At 44.8% G+C, this 20972-nt stretch overlaps 1 protein-coding gene across 5 annotated transcripts in view; it reads right to left on the reverse strand.

Moving 5' to 3' along the window:
* Nucleotides 1-20966, reverse strand: part of DENND2B (DENN domain containing 2B) — a 142215-nt gene extending 121249 nt beyond the window's left edge. For 4 of the 5 annotated variants that reach the window (XM_069091174.1, XM_069091175.1, XM_069091173.1 and 1 more), the window contains exon 1: nucleotides 20650-20966. The gene's annotated coding sequence lies outside the window, so the exon portion shown is untranslated. Of the gene's footprint in view, nucleotides 1-116; nucleotides 556-20649 lie in introns of those variants that run through there. The other variant, XM_069091172.1, reaches the window with a different exon arrangement.
* Between the last annotated feature and the right edge of the window lie 6 nt (nucleotides 20967-20972).

Genomic DNA, 20972 nt, shown 5'->3' on the forward strand with positions numbered 1-20972 from the left:
GAGAGAGAGAGAGAGAGAGAGAGAGAGGAAGAATGATGGAGAAAGGGAAAAAACACATGCCACAACAGAGAGAGAATCATCCTCACCAATCAAGACAGAAAGCCCAAGAGACTTACCTGAAAACACAGATCACAAAGGGAACCAACACTTTCTCCTGCCATGATGTTCACAAAGAGAAATCCACAAGCGGGCAGCTTGGTTGGCATCCCAGGAGAAGACCTGAGACCAAGACCTCTAGGAGGAAGAGAAGCTGAAATCCAAGAAGCCAAAGCCTAATGAAATCCCTTCTCACCGGGTGTTCTTAACGTATCTGCTGCCAACAGTGGACTTTGCCCTTGGAATTCAACTCCTTGGTTAGGAAGTTAATCGAAGAGTCCCATCCTAGGTAAACTTGACTAAACAAACAAAACACTCTTAGCGTGGAGATCACCTCCAGTCCTATGAACCTTAGTGCCAGGCACTTTATGCTAGGGCAGAGGTGGAGGTCTTTCCATCCTTCCTTCTAGAGGCTTCTCCTGGCTGGGAGGCAGGCACCAGCATCTTCACTTGTCCTGTCTCTGTGGAATAAAAGGCTCCAGGATGAGTATTTCCCCAAGTGAGTCAGTGACAAGATCTGGCTTGTTCAAAAGAGGAGGGCAAACACAGGTGGAAACTCCACTGGCAGCTCATTTGGATCTTACAGGAAATACAGGAGCTGAATGAGGGACATGGACTTGTACATCAACATTGTTGATGATACAGGGTAAGTCTTCCAATGCATTTAAACAGAGGGGGAAATTCCATCAATTTCCAGGTATAAATATATCCCCTTCAACACATCTAAGCTACTGGACCAATAGGTGACAGTAAGTTTTAGAGGCTGGAGTATAGAGTTTTCCAAGATTTTTGTTTGTGTTCTGCTATCGATAAGCTTTTTGGAGGGGCGTGGGGGGCTAAAACCCCCTTGTTAAACTAAGAAACTGCAACATCATCTCTAGTACAAGAAGTCTTCTGATAGAAACAATAGGAGTTTCTTTTCTTTTCTTCTGCTTGTGCCAAATGACTTCCCTCCACTCTGCCCAACTGTATGGGAGTCACCTAATTCCTGACACTTCTATTAAAATACCAAGCATGATCATGACAAGACAAGGTAGAAGACTGAGGTTAATTACAAAGAGACTCAACCATATATGAAGACAGTAAAATAATCCAATGCCAGGTTCCGAGCTAAATAAGGAAACTCAAATCTCAACCTTCTACAGCCGTTCAGAAAAGTTCCTACCTAAGCAGGGCAGACAGCTAAATTTATGTTTCATGATTAAATGGAGGACCAGAGTTTATTAAAATGTTTCACACTTTTGATTTAAGTACTGCAGTCCTATTAGATGTGGATGTGAAAATCCCTGTGGTAGTTAGGTAAACCTTTTGGGGAAAAAAAAATTGTCCCTGTAAGGAAATGTTGATCTACGATTTCCTTTTGTTCATGAAAGGAAATCAAGCTCTGCTAGCCAAATACAAGAGAAGAGTTTTTCCTTAAACACCTCTGCCCTCTGTAAATGGCCAGAGAAAGCAAAGGATACAGGTAGCTTAACTGGTCAATCAGTTGGTCTAAGGGCCAAGGTCACTAGAACTTGCTTCATGACTTTGGGCAGATCATGTAATCTTTCTGAAAAAGTCTTTCAAATGCATGGCAAGGATCATAAACTTCTTGAGGGATGAATTAGTAAAGTCTATTTTTCTCCCTGTCTGGAAATAGAACAATTTCTGAATTTTCCTTGTTTCAGAGCTGGACCCAGAGGCTCTCTGAATCCTTAGCCCATGCCCCCTCCCCCTGCCCCCTGTCTCTCTGCCAAGCTTCTTTCCTTGTAAAATAAGGTACAGGCAACTCTAGTGGGAAAAGCAGTGGGTTTGGAGAAAAAACAAAACCTGGACCCATATTCTTCTCTGTGATCCATTCATGAGCCAAAGCTCCACCCCGCTCGGCCTCAGTCTCCTTTCCTATTAAATAATGGTGCTGGATTAAGGTGATACCTTAGAAGTCCTTTCTGTTCTGAATCCTATGAGCTAAAATATCTATGTCAGCCTACAAATTTCAAAATCTGCCCTACCTGCTAAGCCCTACCCTTGAGAATTATAAAGAAGGAAGAATTGAGGGATAAATACCGCGTAACAACAGAAAAAGCAGGATGATAGAAAAGAAAAAAATGTTGATTGAGAGTTAGGAGACTAATCATAGATCCTACTCTGCCACAAATTAGTTGTGAAATCATGGGAAAGCCACTTAACCTCTCTGGGCTTTAGAATTCTCAGTAGCAGATACTGGTCTAGACCAGTGGTCTTTCCAAATGTTTTCGAGAGCACACCCCTAGCAGTATAAAACAAAAAACCTTACTAACAAGCACCTGTGATATGTACACATTTACTTGTTTATAAATGATATATACGTACTACTATGCTAATAATTACATACATCACAAAAATTACATAAAATAGACATTTAAAAAGAGATAAAAAATAAAATATGTGCTCCTACGGTTAAAAAGGAGCCTTCTTTACTAAGACAGGAGGTGACATGGGAAGACCCAAGCTTTAGGAATATCAGTTTGACAGCTGTGCTGAGGATAAAGTAGAAAGAAGAGAGACCTGAGTGAGGGCTAAATAGTCCAGGCAAGAGGTGAAAAGAGCCTGGCTATATGAGTAGAGTGAAGGGATAAGGTGAAAGAGATATTGTGAAAGTAGAAATGAAGATATTTGGCTACAAATGGGATGGGGTGGTGGTGGGGGAAGAGTAAGAGGGTCAGGAGTTAAATATGACCCTGAAGTTGTAAATTTGGGGGACCAGAAGATGGTGGTACCCTGGACAGAAATAGAGAAGTTCAAAAAAGGGTGTTTAGTGACAAAAATAATGAGATCTGAGATGCATATCCCAACTCATCCAGACTGGCTCATTCTGTAAGACTCTATCCTATTTAGAATGAAAAGTAGAACTCATTTGCCAGATGCTGCCACAGAACCCTCTGAAGGGTGACCAATTAAGTCACCCAGGTTACTTGGGAGAAAGAGGAGAGGGAGGATGGGGAAAGGGGGTGGGGAAGAACACTGGATTTTCCCAACAACACCTAGGCAGCTGCTATAGTGGGTGTCCAGGAAGTAGTTAGGTTATAACAGTCCTGAGGGGAAAATACCAGGGTCAAAAGGGAAGCGATTGGTAACTTTTAAAGTAGAGAGAAGGGGTAGAGTAGGGGAGTGATGGGAGAAAAGGGTAGGGGTAGATGTGGTTGTATTGGAGACAAGTCCCATGATTGACTTTCACAACAAAGATGGGATATGACCTTTCTTCCTAACCTCCAAATGACTCTGAAATGATTATTGTCACTACTAATAATAATTATAGCCAGCATTTTTATAGCAAATTGCTTTACAGATAGAACCTCATTTTATCTTCACAACAACCCTGAGAGCCAGGTCCCATTTTAGAGATGAAGAAACTGAAGCAAACAGAAGCTAACTTAACTTTGCCCACAGCCACACAGTTAATAAGTGTCTCAGAATGGATTTGAACTCAGGTCTCCCTAACACTAAATCTATCGTTCTAGCCACCATTCCACCTGCTGCTTCCACACTCCCATTTTTGAGAGACACTAGCCTGGGACAACCGCTAAGATCCCTTCCAGTCTCAAAATTCTGGGACTCATTCAACCTTTTTAGTCATTCTTCCCAACAAAATTGGGTTTGTATCCTTAACATATTTTCAAAGTTCCAGTATGCTCAGATAATACATTTATAATCTGATTATTACAGAAATTTTTAAATGGTACATTTCTGGATCTGAAGGATTAGACATCAATTTTAGATCAGATTGGCCAATTGTGTTACGAAGACACTAACTTCAAAATAAGGCCACTATGATTTACTCAAACTCAGTTGTAGTCAAATGAGACCAACAGCTTGTTTTAAGGTTTTCTAGATGTCAATGTTTGGCATGTTAATATATATTTATAGTGAGTTTTATTTTCCTTGCTTTCTCATTGAGTACGGACAGGGAGGGAGAGAATTTGAAACTGAAAATAAAATGGAATTTTTTTTTTTAATTTTTCTAAATATCACCACCACACACAGGTCCCTACAGATCCCCAAGGACTGGCCTAGAAGCTGCCTGGAAGGCTGCCCTGAACTCTGGAAAGGCCTCCTAGAAGGAAAGTCTATTCTGGGACCATTCGTTCCTGGAGAGACACAGGTCCAAGCCTCCACAGAGGTACAAAAACTCTCAGGAGACCAAGTTAAACTGGTGGCAGAACTCAGACCAGCAGAGCTCAAGTGAGCAGAGGGCCTCCAGGATTCTTCAGGTAAATAGAAGGCGGAGTTACTTAGCTTTTAAAAATCCCAGGGGTGCTCCTGGTGGTTAGCTGCTGACCTGGAATCACAACACTGTTTAGGAGGTTGACTAAACAGTTCTTTTAAAAGAAAAATGAAGACGATTTTTTTTCCTTTTCTGCTTTAACAAGAATTAAACCAAACAAATTCCACTTGTTCCTCCCAGTTTTCTTTATAACCTGATTCTTGCCACTTCTCTGTGGGCTCCTGCTCAGAGATGAATTAAGAAAACCAGGCAAAGGCTTGAAGCCCCTCTTGCCACCCAGGACTGCACAGCTGGCTCTTAGAGCTCAAACCAGAAATGCAGCACAGTCCAAACCCAGAGAAACAAAGGCAGGGACAGATCACAGAGCAGTGCTGACCAGTCCATCTTCAACATGTCCAAACATTGGTTTGGCATATTCTCCATTTGTTTTGGGGTACAGCAAATAAGGGCAGGGAATTCAAAGGACTGAAGATAGCAGGGAAGAGGGAGGTAGCTATTTGCTCCTCCCTGGCTCACAGGCCACTCATCTTTGCCATCATCTGTCACCTGAAGGAACCTCTTTGAATTTCCTGTCCATTTGTATCTCATCTGGCCCAGCTATTGGGTACTACTGCAGGCTTACATCTTTCTTGACCCAAGACATATAAAACGTGGGCAGAGCTCACCAAATGGCTTCCAGACTCTTTGGTCTTTGCCATATTTTGCAAATTATTTTCCTGGAAGCTAAATAAATCCTGAAGGTCATGTTGTTACTGCCAAGATTTAAAAAAATCTGGCAAAAACACTGTGCCAACAAATTCACCTCTGACAAGGAGAACAGATTTGGTTTGAGGAAAAAAACATTGCTCTAACATTCTCCTTTCCACACTGAAGTCCAACTTCTCTATAAACATATCCAGAATCTCTCCAGCTACCAATATGTAGCCACAGTAGGGGCCTGGGTCTCAGTTCAAACTAGAAGGCAGAAGCTGACAATTTGGTTTCCAAGGCCCCAAAAGCCCTAAATGATAAACAGCTTCTATTGGAAGAAAAAAAAAAGCTAAATAATCCCAAGAATTCCCAGCTCTGCCCCCATCCTGATTCAGGATCCAAGGCCCATAAATTGGCTCTGCTGATAAGATGACATTTTCCCCGCCTGTTTTTTAACTGGAGATAACATTGCAGTTGAGTACTTTAGGAACATGTGAAAGAGATTTTAAGGACTTAGGATGCATAGGTAAATTTGATTGCAAACTCTCCTGCTTCCTCCCAATGGGAAGGAGAAAGCACTTTGTGATGGATGCAGGAAAAACATAAAACCCAAAGCTATCCTCACCAGTTCTTAGATTTTCATCCTAAATAGCTGAATAGAAGCTCCCAAAGGGTGCTCCCCTCCTCTCCACCTCTATTCCCCACTCTTTGCTACAGGCAGTAATGTGACCTTCAGGATTTATTCAAGGTCCTGTGAGAATAATCATTCAGACCGAGCACCTTTTAGAAACTACAGTCCAAGAGCAACCAATACCCCCAAAACACCCATGACTCCTCCCAACCTGATTCTCCCTTCCTTACATTTTCATTCTCCTTCCTCCCCTAACCTCTCATCTCTACCCCTCCATTCATCTTGCTTTTCTTCCTCGCTATGCCCCTCCTACCCCTGGAGCCCCGATCCCATTGCCCAAAGCATCACCAACTAGATGCTATGTGGCAAGATTCTGACTGTCCAGATGGAAGCAATTGCTACACACTTCGTTCTGGGCCCGACTCCCCCATCTTGTTTACTTTATTTTTTTTTTTTTAAACAAAGTCGTTAGGGCCTGTTAACTGGCTGGAAAATTGGTCTCCCTGTTCTGCTGATACAAGAGGTGCATCTCCCCAAGAAGCAGACGAGGGGAAAGTCTCCACGTGTCCCAACGACACAGATCTGCAGCTGCGACCAAGACACTCAGCAGCGGGCCTCTGAGATGCTTAGTTGTGGAGGAACTGGAGGAATTACTGAGTGGCCCTTCCTCAGCACACAGTCTCCCGCTGAGAGTGCCCAGCCTTCCTTAAATAATTTAAAGAAATGAAGGAAAAGCAGAAAGGCATCAAGTTAAACCGAAAGTGATAGTGTTTAGACTAGGTTAGGATAAAAGGGAAATTAAGTAGTCTTAGCAGCAACTGACCAATAAATGAAACTTGCAGGCTCTGTGATTGACAAAACTCTTTCTGAGGGACTCCCTTTCTCTCTGTTGGCTGGTGGCTCTTTGCAAGGCTACCAAAAGCAAGCCAACAGGCCCTATGGTTATGAGAAGTGAATCCAGATGTTTCCTAAAGCCAAAATAAGATCAGGTCATTAACAAATATTTGAGTGACTATAACATTAGTAACACTGTGCCAGGCGCTACAGAAGATCTAAGATCTAAACCTTATAATTTTGTTAGGAAAATAAGACATGTCACATTATAAAGAACATCAGCTGATATGTGCTAGCAATTATTAAATGAATGGGGCAGACAAGTATGTCGGGAATTGAGAAAGGGGAGAAAGCCTGGGGCTTATGGGGTGGGGGGCTTCAGAAATGAGGTGCTATTTTTAGATGGATCTTGAAGGATGAACAAGATGAAGGCCAAGTAGAGGCTGGACATTCTAGGAAGAAAGAAGGTGTACAAGAGAAAGGAGCCAGGAGAATACAAAAGGCCTGTCTGAAGGTCAATGAGGAGGGTAACCGGAATGATGGGTTTGTGCAGCTGAGTAATCTGAGTCAACAAAATTCATCAAATATTTATTAATCAAATACTGGGTGCAAAGTACTGTAGGCATTACTGGGGGTGCAGGGGGAAAGAGCGCCAGCCCTCAAGCAAGGGAGAGTGAGGGACGTGCTAAAGAGGTGAGTATGGGGGGATAAGGCTGGCGAGGTAGGTTGGGACCAGATTGCTAAAAGATTGAAAGGCAGGAAAAGGAGAATCACAGCAGACAATCCTACCCCGGCTGGTGTCAGGAAACCTCCCGAAACAGCCAGAGAGGGCTGATGTCCCTAGACTTCACTGTGGTCTAGGATTCCCTTCCTTTTAAAGATCGATGAGGGAAAAGCCGGGTTTGAGGAGCTCAGGTGAGAATGGCCTCTCCAGAGCAGCTGGCCTGATCCTGGCCAGTAACAAATGAAGTGAAAAATGCAAACTGTTTGTATGCATGGAGGATGGTTTGAATTCTCTAACTTCAGAGGTCATTCAGTTGAATCCCTCCCACTCCAGTTGCCATTTTTAAACAGAAGCCCAAAGAGGATTAAGTGATTTGCTCCTGATCATACAGGTAAATTCTTTTAGGCATTTGCTGGTTCTCTCCCCCTCCCATCTCCCTACCCCTTGGACTGTGTGCTCCTACATCAGGGGTGGGGAGCCTGTGGCCTCAAGGCCACATGTGGCCCTCTAGGTCCTTGGGTGCAACCTTTTGACTGAGTCCAAGTTTTAAAGAACAAATCCTTTTATTAAGGGGATTTGTTCTGTGAAGTTTGGATTCAGTTGAAGGGCTGCACTTGAGGACCTCGAGGGCCATATGTGGCCTCCAGGCCACAGGTTCCCCACCCCAGTCCTAGAGAAGAGATTGTATAGTTCTTGCCTTTCTTTGCTTAGCATATAGTAGGGGCTTAACAAATGCTTATGGATTGACAGAGGTAGAATCAGACTCCAAACCCAGCTTGCTTTTCCCTTGTCTTCCCATGACTGAAGAGATTACCCATACCAAAGTGGTTGCAGATCCCTGAAAGATTACAATTCCAAGAAATAGGTCTGTGTAAGGCTTGACTTTTTGTTAAACAAAAGCCCTAGGCCAACTGGTCAGAATGTCAGAATTTCAGTCTCAGACTTTCAGCAAGGCTGCCCCCAACATGAGCCGAGACAGGCCAAGCAGGCTGTGGTCTGACGTGGCACTTGCCATGGGCCTCACTTTACCTGTTCTCTCACTCCCCAACATAATGGGCTGATGATGAAAGCCTGAAAACTGCGTCAGACACCGCAAGGGGTTAGGAGTCTTTCTCCTCCTCTCCCCTTCCTGAAATGGTGTTTTGGCCGCTTTATATCTTTGAGTTATCAAAAGGACCCAGAAATGTCTGCAGGGCCTTTTGGTGTCAGGGCCACCATCCCTCCCCAAAGACAATGAATGCAAACTTCTCCCAAAGAAGACAGAGCTTTGCTAATAACAATTTGTTCCATTGTTTCAGTCCAGTCCAACTCTGGGTGACCCCATTTGAGGTTTCCTTGGCAGATATACTGGCTGGTTTGCCATTTCCTTCTTCAGCTCATTTCACAGATGAGGAAACTGAGGCAAACAAGGTTAAGTGACTAGCCCAGGGTCACACCAGCAGTAAGAGCCTGAGGCTAGATTTGAACTTGAAGTCAGGTCTTCCTGACTCCAGGCAGAGCACTCTATCCACTCTGCCACTCAGCTGCCCTTGCAACAACAGCTAACATTTACATAGTGCTTTAAGATTTCCAAAGTGCTTTACCCATATTATCTTATTTAATTTGATTTTGTCCTTTATCGAGGACCTAGATTGTGGACTAGGCCAAATTCTGAAGTTATAAACAGAAGACACCAAAGTCGGGAATCTTTAAGGACCCAGAGCAACCTCCTCTCATTTGGAGGCAAATTAAAGAAATGGGAAATATCTGAAGTCAGAGAACCTTGGTTCAAAACCCAACCCCAATTCAAATCCTACCCCTGCCTCTTGCTACCTGTATGACTTTGAACATGTCCCTTGATTCCTCAGTTTCTCAGTTTCCTCAGCTAAAAAATGAGGCTGTTGACCTCTAGGGTTTCATTTAGCCAAATTTATAAACGTAAAAACGGGGACTGTGCACAATAATCATTGAGATGTCATGAAGGTTTGTGGGCTATAGAGCACACAGGAAGAGAGATAGGTGAAACTGGGTTAAACCACAAGTAGGAATATTTATCAGGAAGTTAGGGAGCACAGTGAATAGAGTGTCTGACCTGGAGTCAGGAGGACTCATCTTCCTGAGTTCAGACACTTACTAGCTATGTGACCCTGGGTAAGTCACTTAACCCTGTTTGCCTCAGTTCCTCATCTGTAAAAACAAGCTGGAGAAGGAAATGGCAAATCACTCGGATATCTTCGCCAAGAAAACAACCCCAAATGAGGTCATGAAGAGTCAGACATGACTGAACAATAACAAAAGAATATTTATCGCACGCTTGAATGAAGAAAAAGTTCTACTTGTCACCATGAACGTGAATTCCTTAGAAAAGCTCCTCAGAATAGCTGAGCTGACTGTAAATGGCTAGGGGAATCGATGCCTTACCTTTTCCTCTTATGCAAATATGAGCACGTCCATGCCCTCCTCCACCTCTCAGCACCAAACCTTGACTCCCAGCTGATCACTGAACATATTCTGCTCTGCTTCAGTATAGTCTACAACTTGCATTTGACTCCCAGCTCTGCTGCCAACAATCTGTGAGACCGCAGGGAAAACACTTAACCTTGGCAGGTCCAAGTTCACAAGCATTTCTAAAATGAGGGCCTTGGGGGGATGCTAGGTGGCACAGTGACCCGACTCCACTGGCCCTGGAGTCAGGAGGACCTGAGTTCAAATTCGGCCTCAGACACTTTACACAAAACTAGCCATGTGGCCTTGGGCAAGTCACTTAACCCCAATTGGCCCTCCAAAAAGCAAAAAATAAAATAAAATGAGGGTCTTAGACCAGATGGTGCCTACAATTCTTTCTAGCTCTAAGTCCTATGACCCTAAGTCCTAACTTATACATCAGATACTATTTAACCCATTAAACTGTGAACTCTTTAAAAGCAAGGATTATTTTTTGCCTTTCTATGTATCCCCAATTCTTAGCATGGCACTTGGCACATAGTAGGTGCTTAATAAATGAATTCTTGATGATTTGACTGTTTGACTAAGGGCTCTCCAGTCCCTGGAGCTCTCACACAGAGAGCCACAACCCACCCGCAGGGCATCACCTGGAGCTGACCAGAAACAAACTGAGGACCTCCTCTCTGTCTCTGTCTCTCTCTCTCTCTCTCTCTGTCTCTCTCTCTCTCTCTCTCTCTCTCTCTCTCTCTCTCTCTCTCTCTCTCTCTCTCTCTCTCTCTCTCTCTCACACACACACACACACACACACACACACACACACACACACACACACACACATACGCACACTATAGGGTCTGCCATTTCTGATCTACCAGGCAGAATCAGTGCCCTGTCCCACCTAAGTCAATGGGAGTTTTTTTAGGAAAAAATTTGAAGTACAGTCTAAAGCCGGCTTTATGAATAGGCAGAGCAGGGGTCAACCATATGAAGGAATTATATGGCCCCAGAAAAGCCACCCCAACCAAAAACCTCCTCCTTGCTGCTTATCACAGCCTGAAATTGTACCCTTGATGGTTCTGTCTTTGGATCTTGGAAGTTTTCACTTTCTAGGAGTCCCCTACTAAAATATCACATCTCCCCCAAAGCCATTCTTAACTAACCCTAACATCTTAATGCAGATTAACTTTAGAAAGGTGGCAAGTAACTGGAAAAACCAAAACAGGGCAGGGGTGCAAAGGATCAAGGGGTGAGTAGACTTGGTGAGAATACCAGCAAGAGAGAGGAGGAAGAAGAGTTGGATGATTGTGGGGAGGACCAGCCCAGCCCTGGGATTCCTGGGAATTACCAGATCCTACTAAGAATACTGAGAGTGCTCAAGAGGGTAGACTTGAGGACCTTTGTTTCTATGGTCTCATACCTGGAAGACGCATCAGGAGTGTCCTATTCTAGGTGCGAAGCAAACAGCTCAAGAACCAAAGGACTGTGTTCATTCATTTATTTGTTGTTTTTTTGGAGGTAATCAGGTTAAGTGACTTGCCTTAAGTATATCACAGAGCTACTATGTGCTGAGGCTGGATTTGAACTCGGGTCCTTCTGCCTTCAGGGCTGATGCTCTATCCACTGTGCCACCTAGATGCCCCTGTTTATTCATTTAATATATGACAGTACCTACCTTTTGGAGGCTTTATCCAAAGCTCTTCGGGGAGAGAATTGATAAGATAATTTCCTGGCCTCAAAAAGATTTCTATAGAGGCAGCTAGGTGGCACAGTAGAGAAAACTTGGAGCTGGGAAGCCTTGAATTCAAATACAGCCTCAGATACTTGCTAGCAGGGTAACCCTAGACAAGTCACTTAAACTCTGACTCAGTTTCCTCATCTGTAAAAATGGGAGTAAAAAATAGCTTCCATCAGGGCGGCTAGGTGGCGCAGTGAATAGAGTCAGGAGGACCTGAGTTCAAATTTGGCCTCAGACACAACACTTACTAGCTGTGTGACCTTGGGCAAGTCACTTAACCCCAATTGTCCTGCCCTCCCCCCTCCAAAAAGCAAAAAAAGGAATTTTTTTTTTAAATAGCATCTATCTCCCAGGGTTGTTGTGAGGATCAAATGAGATAATATTCGTGATGTGCTCAGCAAAATGCACGCACATAGTAATCATCCTGTAAATATTAGCTATTAATATTTCCCAGAAGACAAATTTATACAAGGACTACTCAGGCCCAGTATTTCTGGAAGACTCAAAAAATGTCACCAGTATCCAAAGAGAAGACTACCTGAATTTCTTCTTGGGGTTATTTTCTTTGCCCTTTCCAAGATTTAAGGGGGATAGGGACAGGAATCCCTTACTTGAGTTCTAGACATGGGCTGAAATCCTCATACTTTATTGTCTTCCATTCCCCTTTCTAGTAAGGCAAGTCTATTAGTCAGTCAACAAACATTTATTAAGTGCTTACTATGTTCCAGGAAGCACCATTCTGGAGTCAGGAAGACCTGAGTTCAAATCCAACCTCAGATATTTACTAGCTAAGTGACCCTGGACAAGTCACTTAACTCTGTTTGCTTCAGTTTCCTCATCTGTAAAATGAGCTGAAGAAGGAAATGGCAAACCACTCCAGTATCTCTGCCAAGAAAACCCCAAATGAGGTCAGGAAGAGTCAGACATGACTGGAAAATGATTAAATATCAGCAAATGTTCCAGGAATTGTACTAAGCACTGAGAAAACAAAAAAAGGCACAGTGTCCCATCCCCAAGGAGCTCCCATTCTAACGGGGAGACAAAAGCCTAAATGGACAAGAACATGCCACATATTTACAGGGTGGACGGGAGGTCATATGAGAAGAGAAGGCATTTGCAGCTGGAACTGGGCAAGGCCTTCTGCAGAAAGCAGGATTTCCTGGGTCCTGAAGGGGGTCAGGGTGACTAAGAGGCAGAGATGAAGGAGAGTGCTTCCAGCCTAGGGGACAGTCAGTGCAAAGGGGGGAACCCCAGTTGTCACTGGATCATGAAGCACGTGTTGGGGAGCCGAGTATAAGGAACATGAGGAGCCTGGAAAAGCATGAAGGGACCAGGCTGTACCAAGCATCCAATGCTGGATCCTGGAGGTATAGAATGGGGAGCCTTTGGGGTTTACAGAGAGGGGGAGGCACACTTTAGAAAGTCACTTTGGCAGCAGAGTAGAGAGGATGGACTGCAAGGGGAAGAAACATGGGGCAGGAAGATAACCAGGAGGATGTTGTTCCATTAGCCCCAGAAGGGTCTCCCTGAACCAGAGTGAGGGCTGTGTAAGTGGGACAAGGGACTGAGATGTTACAGAGAAGGAAAGAAGTGACAAAATCTGAAAGCACTAGATATTAAGATGTGTGACATGAAGAAGAACCAGAAAGCATCAGAAAACTCATGGTATAAGCTACCCTATGTCATTGTTGCTCCAGGAGTTTCAGTCATGTCTGACCCCAATTGGGGGTTTCCTTGGCTGGAGTATAGTGGAGGGGTTTGCCATTTCCTTCTCCAGCTCATTTTACAGATGAGGAAATTAAGGCAAACAGGGTTAAATGACTTGTCCAGGGTCACACTGCTAGTAAGTATCTGAGGCCAGATGTGAATTTGGGTCTTCCTGGCTCCAGGCCTGGTGCTAGCTAAGCAAATTCCAAATGAGACAATTAGAATCCAGTCCAACTCCTAGCCCATGTCTCCATCTTACAAGGCCACCCAATAAGCCTGGCTTTCTTTCTGGTGTCAACTTTTTACCTCCAGTACTGTGAGAGTCCCTATCCCCTTGGCTTCCTCCGAACACTGAGGAAGGAAGAGTTCAAAGGGACCTCAGAGGCCTCTACACCAACTCTTCTCATTTTACACATGGAGAAACTGAGTCAACTTCACCAAAAAAGTGAAGTGACTTTTCTGACCACATCCAGGTAACAAATAGTACTGCTGGGATTTGAACCCAAACCTTCTGGCCTCATATCCAGCATCCCTCCCACTATATCCTGCAATTCACCATTGGAAAACGCATTTCAGAAAACTCCTTACCATCTGAATAGCTATGTTCACTCTCTGGTCCTCATCAATCAATTAATCAACAAACACATATTAAGTATCTACTATTAATCAATCAACTATTTAGTTATCAACCAGCATTTATTAAACATCTACTGTGTTCCAGGGACAGTGCTAAGTGCTAGAAATACAAATACAGCAAATGAGAATAATCCCTAATCTCAGGGAATTTACATTCTAATAGGGGCTACTAGAAGTGTACATGTATATGTGTATATATATGCGTATGTGTATAGGAGAGAGAATTCTACACAAAATAAATATAAAGAGAATACATTCAAAGGTAGTTAAATAACCAGTCCTGGAGGGGAAGAATTTGCAGTTGGGTAAGGCTCAGGAAAGGCTTCCTACATAAGTGATGCCTGAGCTCTGCCTTAAAGGAAGAAAGGTCAAAGACGTTCAAAGAGATCGGACCCATATTGTACAGAGATATTTATGGAAGCACTTTTTTTGTTGCCACAAAGAACCTGAGACAAAGTACCAGTCAGCGGGAGACTGGCCGAATGAATCAATATGTGAAGATAATGGAACACCATTGTGCTTCACCAAATGACCAATATGATGCTTTCCAGGACGCCTGAGAAAACGTCAATAAATCGAGTCAGAGTAAAATAAGGAGAATCAGAGGAAAAATCTAGGTGATTGACCCAATGAAGGAAGAGAGCTTTGAAAAACAGAAAATCCGATCCAGGAGGTGACCAGTCATGACTTGAGAAGGCCGATGGGGGAGAGGTGGTATTTTCAGACACGGTCAATGAATCGATTTGTTTGGCTCAATGATACTCATTAATTACAAAGGAGGGTTTCTTTGGGCAAGGGCAGCTGGGCACGGACAGAGATGAAAAGAAAAGAAAGAAAAAAGTGTCAATTAATCATTAAAAAATACACAGAAAAGAGTAGAATGACATTGACAAAGGGACACACAAGCAAGGCAGTTTATTTGGTTATCACTGTGCTGAATTTAATATGCACCTAAAAAAAAAAAACTATACCTAACCAAAAGTTCGCAGTTTCACGTATAACCCTCTTTTCTGCTCTTTCTATCTTGAAATGATCACATTTGATGATGCTTATTAAATTCATTATAAAAAAGAACCCTTAAAAAAAAGGATCCCGAGTAACTTTGACAAGAGCAGTTTCACTGGAGGTCAGAAGCCAGATTGCAGAGGGTTAGAAGAGAGTGAGGAAAGAATGAGTTTGGCTGAGAAAAGAAGAGAGACAATAATTAGTGAGGATGGTGGGAGGGTTTTTTGGAGGAGACTTGGACATATTTGCAGGCAGCAGGGAAGGAACCAGTAGATGAAGGGAAAGATCATTAAAGCCGTGGGGGAAGGACCAATCTACTGGAGAAGATGAGAAAGCCCAAAAAATCTCCTGCCTTTTGCTGATCACGGCTCCATTTAATTCTTACCTTCCTTGTTCTTTAGGCTTCTGCCAAGGCCACCTCCAGCACCAAGTTCACCTTTTGGCTTTCTTTTTTTGTTTCGTTTTCTGTCAGTCTCTTGCCCATCAATTGTGGGTATGGGCAAAGTGTATATAGAGAGGGTGGGGTAGGCCTGGTCATCTGGGGGGAGTAGGAGAGACAAACGGCTGGGGACTCAAGAAAAACAATGAGGCCTGATTTTCAGCCAATGCCTTGGGATGAAGGATCTGAGGCACTTTCAGCGCTGGCTTTAGGATATAAATCCATTCTGATCAGTAAGAAAATGTATGTATAGATGTTCGATCTGTTTGTATTTGTACAGTGTATTTTCTAGAAATATAGTGTAGCAGAGGCAAGGAAAACATGGGGTGGGGGGGAGGGAAGGGGAGAAGTGAAATGCTTTGTACTGTCTTCTCTTAACACCCTCGGCGTTTCCCCCTAAATGCGTAAAATATATGAAAAGTTAAGTTTAAGGTAAGTGTAGGCACTGCAACTTCCCACCATCAGGAACATTCAGAGCATACCAACTGAGACAAATCTATGAAATGCTCCCCAGCTCCACACCACAAAGCACACACAATAACGCAAACTTGCCCACAGGCTAAAAAAAAAAAAGGCCAACAACAATTCTTTCAAATTTTGCCAGATGGTCATTTTTCTCATCAGTTCCCACTACCCCCACCCCCTATGCATTTCCCAATGCCCCTCCCCCTCTTCTTCCCATGGTCCCTGAACTCAAAGAACCCAATTATTATCCTGTAGCCAACAGCCAAGTCTTACACTGGCGCACACACACACACACACACACACACACACACACACACACGGTGATTACCACCACCACCCCTCAAAATAAAAACCCAGAGGACCAGAGGATTGGCCAAGCTTTACACACTGACTATCTGATCACAGCCTTATTTTCCTTCCACCTCAGGCCTGGCCTATCACTGGCACCACTGAGTCACCCACAGCTCACAGGGGGCAGACAGCCTAGCTTAATCCAGGCTCAATCTGGTTTCCACAGAATCACACTGTACACCCCAGAGAAGGCAGAATTGGGGAGCTTCTGATAGCCACCAGGCAGGAACCATTAGCAAAGGCCTAGCCTAAGAAAGGGTAGGTCATGACCAATGACACCGGCTCACCCAGAGGACAAAACCACAGAAGCCAGTCACTTCTAAAGGACAGACGAGCAGCTCTGAGATGAGGCTGCCGTCTCAGCAGGGGCCACAGCGGCTAGCACTGCCCCCTTGGAGTGGGGACACATCTGAACAGTCACAGGTGACCAGAAATCCCAGGCCCTGAAAAACATCAGCTGTCAGATGACCTCAGTCCTCACCCAAGTTGCACAAAAAAATTCCTTGGGTTCACTTGAAATCCCCTAAATTCAGAGACCAGATGAGAAATACAGAAAGGGACTCATGAAGGCTGGGTCCATGGACCATTCATGGTCCTGACCCTCCAGCCTGGCCAGTCAATTTAGGTGCCTCTTCACAGCTGGCCCTAGAGGTGGGGTGGGGCTAATCTCTTTCTTCAGGGGCTAGGTTGCCACTAACTACCCATGTCACCTTGGACAAGCTATTTTAGCTTGTTCACCCTCAGTTTCTGCACCTCTAAAATATGGAGGTTGGGGCGGCCAGGTGGCACAGTGAGTAAGAGCGCTGGTGTCGGGAGACCCAGGATCAATTCCGGCCTCAGATACTTGGCACCCACACAAAATAACTGGACATGTAACCTTGAGCAAGTTACTTAACCCCAATTGCTTTAAAAAATAAATAAATAAAATAAAATAAGGAGGTTGGTCCAGTCATCCTTTAATGAACCTTCCTGCTCTAATATTCGGCAGTTTCGTGATTCTAACAACAATCAATCCATAAACATTTATTCATCACCTACTGCATGCTAGGCAATGTGCACAAGTTTAATTTGGCCATCAAAATATCCTAAATAGAAGGCAAACCCGGGAGATTCCTTCACTCACCACTTACTCCAGGATAGGGGAAGGGGCAGGGGCTGGAGCTGGGATTTCATTGGCCTAGGGACCTCCTGAATGGTAAGTTTTTTCTACCGATGCAGGTCAGCACCTTCTTGAGGGAAGCTTTTCTCAAACTCTTTGATCTCTGGATTCCTTTATACTCTTAAAAATTATTGAGGCCCCTCGCCAAAGAACTTTTGTTTACAAGGGTTATGTCTATCAATATGTGCCATATTAGAAAATAAATGTGTTAGTATTATGAAAATAATTTTGACCTTAAAGACCACCCCCAGAAAAGGTGTTGGGGACCCCCACTCCTCCACAGGGATCCCACCTGAAGACTACATTTTGAGACTATCTTAAAAAGTTGCAAAGAAGAAACAGAAATATAACTTTGCTAGTCTACTTAAGGAACTCAGAGGCATCCAAATTGTGACTCACCTCTGGGGGAACAGAGATGGTCTTTGGATCATAAATCTGTACTGGAAGGGGCCTTCTGATCCAAACTCCTCATCTTGCAGAGATAAAGATATCAAGGCCTACCCAAAGAGGCTTAATTATTAATTCACTCAGGGTCAAACAGGTAGTAAGCATCAGAGGCAGCATTTGAACCCATGGCCTCTGACAGGATGCTCTTTCTACTCTACCATACTGCTGCCAGCACAGCGGGGAATAACTGTAGCCCCAAACCCAGCTGGGAGTAAATAGACCTTCCTGAGACTGATGGAGGGTGATTCATGGAAGGAAGGATTGGCACAGTACCAGGAACCCCACAGCTCAGGGACTGAGCTTCCCAGACACCACCCCAGGGCAAAGTTGACTGGTTATTCTCCTGGCCCACAAAAAAAAGGGGCCAACAGGGTGGAAGAAAAACCCATAATCCTTTTTACTGTTCCACCCACAGGGCCTGATCTCTCCGCCATCAGTAAGCAGCCCCTCGATTCCTCTCCCTTGCCTCTAGTGTCCTTTGGCTTCATGGTCTCGGGAATATCCAGTTCCCCCCTTTAACACACTCCACTTCCTTAATTTATTCTCTCTCTGTGTGTCTCTGTGTATCTGTGTCTTTCTTATCTCTCTCTGTCTCTGTCTCTCTCTTTCTGTCTGTCTGTCTCTCTCCTTTTTTTCGAGTTAACTGCCAAAGAGCCCTTTCCCCAGAAGAGGAACAACCACTGAGACAAAGCCTCAACTCCACTTGAAGCTGACCCTCCACAAGCAGCCCCTCAGCAGCACCCAGCAGGCTAAGCAATGGGGAAGTCAAATGCCCTCTCTGAGATCCTCTCTTCCATAGGACAAACTTCCCAACCAGAGCTACTCCAAGTTAGAGCAGCTGACCTCCAGGCAGTAAGGAGCCCCCCAAGGCTGGAGGTCTTTAAACACAGGCTGAATGACCACTTGGGGATAGTGTTAAGGTGATTCAGGCTTTGGTTAGGGGCAGATTCCATAACATCTGAGGACCCCTCCAAATGAAATTCTGCACTACTACAATTTCATTTCTATGGCTACACCTGGTCCAGGTTGGAGAAGCAACCCCTTATGTCTCACATCATTTTCACGCAAATCCTTTATCTTTTTAAGAGATGGCTCTCCTGGGTGTGGCATTGGTGCCCTTCAGATGTAAAAGCCATGGAAGAACACCGCCAGCATGAGAGTTTCATCCTGTGGAGAGCCTATGGGATAATGTGGACAAGGGGAATGAGAAGGCACGGAGGGGCTGCAATTTATCCCAATGGAGGGGTCAGTCAATCAGTTAAATCACAGATCTAATGACTTGTCACAAGAGAGAAAAGGGGGAAGGCAGAAGTTTATGGTATCGATTTTAAAGATGGGGAAACTGGCATGGAAAGGTGAAGTCAGTTGGCATTAGTCATACAATGACCCGTTCTATAGCTTTTTTTCATAAACAGAGCTGACAGAATCAAAGGAACTCCCATTCCTTCCCAAACACATGATCAAAAGAGATCACACTTCCCTAAAAAGAGAGGCAAAAATTGAGTTCCTCCATAAATTCTGGGAGGTTTTTTCCTCACACTATATTCTTTCCCCCTATACCAAGTTTCTTCTTGACCAACAAACAGCATTTTCCACACTCACTCCGGCAGAAAGTAGAAATTACATGTAAGACAAAGGCGGGGAGGGGGGGGTCCCCCTGAGAATGCCCTGAATGAAGGAATAACTGTAGAAGTGACCTTCTGATCTGGAGCCCAGGTTCTAGGGGTTCATAAATGGAGCCCGACTTACAAACACAAATGCCCACATAAACACAGATTCAAGAATTACAGAGGAATGAACAGAAATCCACAGCATGGTCACTGGCTTACATTGGCAGGCCTACTCTGAGCCAATCAGGAGGCTCTCTCATTGTTTGCCAGAGTACAAAAGACATTCTGTTCAGAAAGTTCAAGAAGGGAAGAATAAAAAAAAGAGCTGGGGGGCTTCCCTACTCTGACCCATAGAAAAAAAGCAATGGCCCCTGCCAAGGCTCTATGCTTGACTGGGAGACAGTTTAAGTCATTTCAAGGGTAGAGAGAGGCGAAGGTGATAAATGTGTCACCCAGGCACTGGGGCTCCTGAAGATGTAAGGCTAGATAATGTGTTACTTCTGAGAATGCCTTTCTATATCAGATAACAGTCTCTGATCCTCCAATGCCCTGGGCCATGCTCACCATGCCTAAGGTGTATGTTTGGCCCTCTGACTTTCTTCTGAGATCAGAACAAGTTTTTCCAAAATACAGGACAGTCAGAATAGAAGGGGAAAGGAAGCCCGGATTTTTTATGCTTTGGACGGGCTGAGACACTCACTGTCTGCACGAGATACTTGGTTAGAATCTTAACCAGGGGAGTCTACCCGTTCAAACATGGTCCTCAGGCCAGCTGACTCCCAGATTACTAGAAGAGTGGCAGAGTAACCCCCTCCTTATACCCTCCTCATGCATCTCTTAGAAAAATCAACTACCAATGTATTAAAGACCTACGGGAGATATCCTGACCCTCAGGGCATTACGAGGAAGGGGGGAGGCTTCCCAGCCCAGGCGTCCTCCCCACACTCTCTCCCAGCCTAATTCATACTCCCAAGACACATGGATTCCAGAGCCGGCACCTACTGGAGCTTAATTGGCTTTCGATTTTAAATTACAGGCCAGGCAGAAGGCACATAAACTTTAACGTAGCTGGTATGCACGGGACACGGGGATTTTTAGCAAGAATCACTAGCACAAGCACTAAGATAAAGGGTGAGACTTGTGTTTAATGTAAAGCGTCCTCATGTAAAAAGTCTTCCGCTGGAGTCAGTCAAAAGGGGGCGGGGGGGGATATCTGTGCTCCAACCCCTCAGACTCAGCAAAAGAGGAGCCTCAGCGAGGAGCTCGTCCAGCCCCGCGAGCTGCCTGTTTCCCCACTGCTCACCTAATAGAATCCAACTGTTGGAGCATGACATCATTCCCCAGAGCCCCGGAGCCCGAGCAGCGAGTGCAGGCGGCCGCCGCCAGTGCCGAGTAAACACGAGAGCCGGGCGGAGGGAAAGCGGGCCGGCCAAAGTCGGGGCTTGTGCTTTACCTGAAACTCCGGGGCCTTTGCTGCCCACTCCATCCTCAGCAGGGGATCGCTGGCGCCGCGCTCAGGCCGGGGAGCCCCGGGCCCCCAAATCCGCTCGCTTAGGAACCAGTACCTGCTGCGCGCTTCCCAGCTCCTTCCTCTGACCTTTCCAAAGCTTCTTCCAGCTCCAATGAGCGCAAGCACAACTAGCTGCTGGCCAGGCCAGTTGTCATGGAGACCCTGTTCTCCCTCTGGCTCGTTTGCCCTCTCTCTCCCTCTCCCTCTCCCTCTCTCTCCCTTCCTCTCTCTCTCTCTCTCTCTCTCTCTCTCTCTCTCTCTCTCTC

The sequence above is a fragment of the Petaurus breviceps genome, unplaced genomic scaffold (genome assembly GCF_028583685.1).
Source record: "Petaurus breviceps papuanus isolate PSGF00001 unplaced genomic scaffold, PetGlider_PUasm1.0 188, whole genome shotgun sequence".
Lineage (NCBI taxonomy): Eukaryota > Metazoa > Chordata > Mammalia > Diprotodontia > Petauridae > Petaurus > Petaurus breviceps.